Source organism: Corvus brachyrhynchos, unplaced genomic scaffold (genome assembly GCF_000691975.1).
Source record: "Corvus brachyrhynchos isolate BGI_N302 unplaced genomic scaffold, ASM69197v1 scaffold21, whole genome shotgun sequence".
In the NCBI taxonomy this organism is placed as follows: Eukaryota; Metazoa; Chordata; class Aves; order Passeriformes; family Corvidae; genus Corvus; species Corvus brachyrhynchos.
The window spans coordinates 5,898,803-5,905,808 of NW_008236924.1; positions in this window are offsets into that span (position 1 = coordinate 5,898,803).

Genomic DNA, 7,006 nt, shown 5'->3' on the forward strand with positions numbered 1-7,006 from the left:
GTGCCCTTCGTTTGCTCCTTGCTCCCAAAAACCTCCAACTGTCCTGCCTGGACCTCGGCCACTGGAAAGGCTGGGACCTGGCCATCCCTTTCCTTGCAGGAAGTCACATTTTAGCAGGACCAGCCACCCTTGGGAGCCAAGATTTACCGCCTGAGGCTCATGACAGAGCATCCATCCCTCTCCTGCAGCTGTGGGAAGGAGCACATTGAGCTCCTGATTTTGGACCGTGGAAAACCCATGGAGCAGAGAAAGAGATGGAGGGAGTGATGGTCTCAGGCAGGGAACAGCAGGAAAAACTGACTGAAATCCATAGGAAAATGTGCACCTTGGACTCGGCCCAGCTGCAGCTCTCTGGTCACTGAGCTGCTCCCGGAGCTGGGCAGAACGTGCTGGTACTGAACTGTGGGAGCCCCATCTCAGACCTTCCCTCTCGGGCTTCCAGCTGCAAAACCTTTCCCTCAAGTGCAATCCTATTTATTTATTTATTTTTCTCGCTGCTTGATGTGAAGCTGCTAAAGGAGCCCCCTCCCCACAAACACCCAGGGCTGTGGGAGGGCACAGAGCAGAGGGGCAGGACACAAGGACACCTCCCAGCAGACCAGGAGCAGCCTTCTGGTGAAGGTGTCCTGCTGTGCTGGGAGGGTTGGGCTTGGTGGCCTTCAAGGGTCCTTCCAACCAAAGCCATTCTGTGGTTCTGGAAGATTTGAAAAGGGTGCCCCGTCCCTGGAAGTGTCCGAGGATGGCTGGATGGAGCTCTGAGCAGCCTGGGATAGTGGAAGGGGTCCCTGCCCATAGCAGGGGGTGGAATTAAATGATTTTTAAGGTCCCTTCCAACCCAACCCATTCCACGATTCTATGGACACGGGGTGGACACGCGGGGCAAGAGCAAAAGCTGAGACCAGAACTGCTGTCCCTGGGGTGAGGGTGCAGTTTTGATCTTTCAAGGACTAAGAGCCAGCTGGGCAGGGCTTTGTTGGGAAGGACAGAGGCTGCAGGGCTGGGCAGTGCCGCTCTATCCCGATTTTCTTTGTGCAGGGTCTGTGTCTCTGCGAGAGTTGCTCACCTGGGGGGCTCTCCGGTGCCCTGCTGCTCTCCCACAGCTCCCATGCTTTCAGGATACCCTGAAATCCCTTGGCACAGCTCCCAGCTGCTCCAGGAGAACCTGATTTCTCCCTTCCCTCTGAAGTGCTTTGTCCAAACCTGCCAAAGGGAGATATTTCCCAACAAGAACCTGTTCCTCAGAAGATTCCTGGCTGGCTCCAGTCCCTTATTACACACTGGAAACACTGTCCTTGGGATTGTTTCCAGGTTAGGGACATGCAGGGGGTCATGGCAGTTCTCTTTCTCCCCAATCCCTGATGTGCAAGGTTGCAGAATGGAAGGGATGAAGCTGTTCCAATCATTTTCCAGCCCAAAAGCAGGGACCTGCTGCTTGCTGCCTCGCAGAGCTGTCCAAATCCCTCTGCCCGTGACCCTTCAGGCTTGTTCCATGGATTCCATCCCCTGGTGGATCTATTTTTAGGCGCCCTGACCCCGGGGTTATTGTGCTGTCCCCTGGGCGGTGGCTCCGTGCTCCATGGCAGGAGCTGCTGGGAGTTTCCCACCTGTGTTTTCCCCTGGAAACTTCATTCCATTTTCCCCAGTGCTGCTCCTCAAGCACCTGCTGTTCCTTTTGTCCTGCCACTCGACCAGTGCTCCTCTTCCCCTTCCAAGAGCCTCCCTGGCTCCCTGATTGCTGCCGCTCCCTGTCCTTCCCGTGGCTCAGCACAGGATGAGCCTGGGCATTAATGAGCCTGTCAGAGATCCAAAGGCACCCCTGGAGCAGCCTCTGGGCTGCTCGCTCCCTGCTGTGGGGTGCAGGGAAGGGGCAAACAGAGCCTAAATGGTTCAGCGTTGGCACTGAGCACTCGTATCCCAAAATATCGGGAAGAAATCCTTTCCTGTGAGGGTGGGGAGGCCCTGGAATGGATTTCCCAGAGAAGCTGTGGCTGCCCCATCCCTGGAACGGCCGGGTTGGAGCCTTGGAGCACCCTGGGATAGTGGAAGGTGTCCCTGCCCATGGTAGGGGATGGGAATTAAATGATCTTCAGTGTCCCTCCCAACCCAACCCATTCCGGGATTCTGTGCTCCGTTGGGGAACAATCCCTGGTAGGGACAAGTGCACGGCCAAGGTCCAGCTCAGCAAAGCCCAGCCTAAGCACTGGCAGTGGGGATGCTCCAGTATTCCCTGTGCAGCTGGACTGGGAACGGGTGGGGGAACAGGGAATCGTGGTCTGTCCTGCCTGGAAATCGCACCCACGGGCTGGAGCTGCAGCTCTGCGGGGAAGGAGAGCTGCAGGGAGCTGGGAGCTGGCGTGGGGAGCTGTGTGTGCAGCTGAAGCACCGTGGGGAGGGTCAGAGCTCTGTTCCTGTCACCGAACAAATCGTTCCGACAAATAAAGAATGGAAAGCCCTGCTCTTGCCACTCTTCTTTTCCACGAGTGGCACCACAGGGAGGGGCTGCACGTGGCCCGTGGGAACAGAAAGATGCCAGGGCAGTTTGGGAAGGGCTGCGGCTGCCAGAGGGAGAGGCTGGATGCAGGCAGGATGACCAAGGGGGTTCAAAACACGGAGTGCACCGGAGCAGGTGGCAGAGCCTCTCCGTGGGTTCCTGGGGCTGGCGGGTGATGGATGGCAATAACTCCAGGTGGGAATGGGCTGGGGGACCCGGCTGGAGAGGAGCTGAGCAACAGCAGGGCAGTGGGCGTGGGGCTGCGGGAGGAGGAGAGGTCAAAGGAACCAAGGAGGAGGAAAAAAGAGGGTGAAAGGCGATGAAGAAGGTGCTGAGAATCCCAAGGGTTTCACAGGATGATGGCAGAGGAATCTGGAGTCCCCTGTGTGCCCCTGTGCTGTCCCCTGGGCTGGTTCTTCACCCAAATCCCAGATCAGCTCCTTGATTCCTCCTCTTCATCCCAGCTGTTCTCCACGGTGCCCCGGGACAGGGTGGCACTGACAGCCGTGCAGCTTCCCAGGACCGTTTGGCAGGGGAAAAAATTGGTCCCCAAACAAGGAAAGAATCAAAATGATACATTTCCAACTGAATTACTGACGAGGCAATTAATCACCACAATTAAAACTAGAGGAGATCCTGGAGAGCCCTAATCCATAAAGATGCTCCAGGCAGCAGCGCCCTGGGGGTTTGCACTGCTCCAGCAGGAGCTGCAGGCAGCACTGCCGGGGGAATTTGGGAATTGCATCACAGCGCAGCCGGAAAAGCTGCACTGATCCCTGTGGGGTCACCCCCTGCTTTTTGGTGCCACTGAGAACCCCCAACCTCAGCAGCTCATCCCTGCTGTCTGAGCACACTCCCAAAGTCACCTCCTGTGCCACCCACCCGCATCAGAGCCTTGCCCAACCTCTGAGGCCTCCAGCGTGGATTTTCTCCAGCTCCCATCCTTTGAATCTGGATTTACGGAGCTCTGGGTTAAGCCCAGGGTTTTGGGACTGGATAAACCCTGAGCCTGATTTGCCAAGAGCCCACACAACCTCCAGACAGCCCAGAAGGTGTCCAGACATCTTCCTCAAGTTCCTAAAGCTTGAGAGCAAAGAGCTGCGAGGAGACGATTGCAGCACAGGGCTGCAATAAACCCTCTCTTCATCCTTTCATGGTCCGAGGTATGAACACGAATTTCGGCAGCTTCGAACCTCCCGAGAGCAGCATTGCACATCGCTCTCTCAAAGGGCTGCTAAAGAGCATTGTTAAGCCGAGATGTCAGCGCTCGCTGGCTCAATGGGGCTGTTTTACGAGGCACTTTAATCCTTCCAGGAATCCAGCGACCCCTTTTCCACCGCGGATCCACTCCTCGCTCCTTTTCTGTCCTGTTTGTTCCCCCGAGGCTCTGGCGCCGTCACCTCCGGCAGCCTCGTGGCTTCCAGATGTACACGGGTTCCTAAAAACCCCACATTTGGCCGGATTTGGGGCTACCCGGCAAACAGCAGAGGCTGCAGGGAAAGCAGGGGCTTCTCTTGAGACTGCTGCGATTTTTAGGGTCATTTTGTCAGCAGGGCTGCCAGGCCCTTGCAATCCCTGTGGGATGCCTTCCTGTGGTGCCCTGCGGCTCCTGGGCATGGGTTTTGCTGGAGGATGGAGGAGGATTGAGGGGCTGCGCCCTCAGAGAGCCACGGTCACCCCAGGCACAGCCACATCCCCTCGGGATGATCCTTCATCTCCCAGCATCCTTTAAAATCCCGCTTTAAAATAAGCAGCAGGTCCTTTCCCTGCCTTCCTTATTTCCCTTCTGCGGGCTGTGTCCCTTTCCCTGCTGCCTTAACCCCAATACCATTCCTGAGGTTTTTCCAACATCCTCAGTTGGTGCTTCCTGGGGCACAAACTGATTTCTGGGTCTGACAGCCACATTTATTTCAATTCCAAAGGCACAAATCCCAGAAAACGTTGGATTAAACAACCCCAAGCTGGTGGTTTACCAGCATTTTGATTGCTGTAGGAGAGTGCTGAATTCCCAGGTGCTCTGGGTCGGTCTCCATGGAAATTGGTAGAGATCTTTGGATTGCACAGTCCTGAGGCTGAGGTTTTGTCTCATCAGCTGAGGATGTGATGGGGGCTGCTCTGCTTTGCTGTTTTTGTCAGTGAAATTCCTAATGAAAATGGGAATGTGCCCAGCCCAGGCCGTCACCTGACAGCGGGAAACGAAAAACAGGAAGAAGGGGCGGTACAGAAATGGAAATTACGGTCATTAAAGCCCCAAAAATCCCATCAAAATAAATCTGGGCATTATAAACACTCGGCTGCTTCATCCATGCTGCTTCTCCAGAGCTTGTTGTGGCTGGAAACTGGAAAAGCAGGGAATTATCCAGCGCTGCTGTTAACCATTAACTGCTTTGCTGCAGGTTCTGGCTGCAGCCTGCGTGGAGAGCCTGTGTTTTTAGGAGTTAATTTTCCTTCAAAGGCCACCCAAGCCAATAGAAAAGCTGGACAGGAGTCCAAGGATGCAGGTGACAACGAGCTGCGTTTGCAATGGCAGCCAGGCAACCGAGCAGGGAGCTCCAGGTGGCCCCAGGTGGCCCCAGCTGTCACAGCAGCCACATGGGAAAGGGGCTGGGCCTGGAAGCTCAGGATCTAAATAGTCAAGACGGGACAAGGAGGAGAATAAAGACAGGCAGAGGGGACTTCCCAGGGGCAGCAACAGCATCCACAGGTCAGGGAAACGTCAGGAAATAAGGGCCGAAGGAAAGGAGGATTCTTCATCAGGGACAGACAAAGAGGGATGGGTCCATGAAAGAGGGGATATTTAGGCTGGATATTGGGAAGGAATTCTCCCCTGGAAGGGTGGGCAGGGTGCCCAGAGCAGCTGTGGCTGCCCCTGGATCCCTGGCAGTGCCCAAGGCCAGGCTGGACACTGGGGCTTGGAGCAGCCTGGGACAGTGGAAGATGTCCCTGCCCATGGAATTCAATGATCTTTAAGGTCCCTTCCAACCCAGCCCTTTCCATGATTCCGTGGCTCTGGGACCATCCCACGGTGGGATAAACTGCCTCTCTAGATGGGATATTTTCCTACAAAAGCTTTGGAGCAGCTCAGCTGGAAACATCTGCATCCATCCTGGCAAATCCCAGCCACTCTCCGCAGCCTTTTCCATGGGTCTGCACTGGCACAGGCACAGGGAGCTGGCTCTCTAGGTTTGCCCCTGGGCTGGGAACACAGCAGTGCCCTGCTCTGGGGAGCAGCACATTCCCATTCCCATCCCCTCACGTTCCCATTCCCATCCCCTCACGTTCCCACAGGAGCATCGGCCGCTGCTTCCTGCGAGAAACATCGGAAAAATCGTAGAGCCAGAAAGGAATTCCACACCAAGCAGGTTTGGGGCGAGGTTCAGTGTTCTGTTTGTCAGCTTTGAAAAATCATTTCAGATGTTTGTTTGTAGAAAACAAAGAAGTCACAGCTCCCCTTTCTTTGTTCCCCGTTCCAGCGGGAGGGGAGTGCACTGACCCAGGGATTGTTCCTCTTCCTCCCACTCTCCTTCAGCTGGAGAAGTTCTGTGATTTTGATGGGTTTTAAACAGCAGAGGAGGAGGGTGGGGGAGAAATGAGAGCACCCTCTGCATCATCTCCACAAGTGCATTCCAGGACAGAGCAAACAAAGAGGAAATTAAATTTGCCACTTCTCTTTTATCATCCAAACCGAAGCGAAACAAATGCGTCAATCCAAAATGAAATTCTCCCCGTTTCAGAAGCCTCCCCCGAGAAAGTGTGATCAGAAATGATTAATTTTTTTGGAGAAAAAAGACGGATTTGATGGAATCGGACTCTTTGATCCCCAAGTTGTGGCTAAGCAGGGTGCAAGGGCACTTCCAGCTCTCCATCCTGTGGCTGCAGTTGGATATTTCCTGCTGGTCCTTCTGCAAACTCTGGATGGTTTTGGTAAACAGGCAGAGAATCCCTCAGACATCCCGCATCCCATGGGAAGCCAGGCACAGGGCAGATTTCTTTTGTGAGGATTTTGTGAGGATTTTGAGAGGATTTTGTCAGGACAGGTAAGAGAGGGGGAATCCCTGCTTGGTCTCCCATCCTGCCACCTCCACCCCAAGCTCTGGTGCATCCCAGGTGCTCCTGCTGGGATAACAGCAGGAGAAATTCCAGTGGGCTCCAAGCAGCCCTGGCTCCAGGGCATCACCTGTTGTTGAGGCTGCCCTCAGAGGGAGCTCGGAGCTATTTTTGGAGCTGCTTGAGGGCATCGAGGATTAAGGAGCCTCAAACGAACAAGAGAGAGCTCGGATCTGCTCAGCCACAAACTCTGCCCCAGCTGGGAAAGGAAGGGCCAAGCTGGGATCCTTGGGAAATTTAGGTTAAATTTTAGGGAAAATTCTTCCGTGGGAGAGTGGGTGGCACAGGGTGCCCAGAGAAGCTGTGGCTGCCCCTGGATCCCTGGAAGTGTCCAAGGCCAGGCTGGACGGGATGGAGCAGGTCCAGCTCCCAGCTGACAGCACTGGGGACAATCATGACAAGGGACAG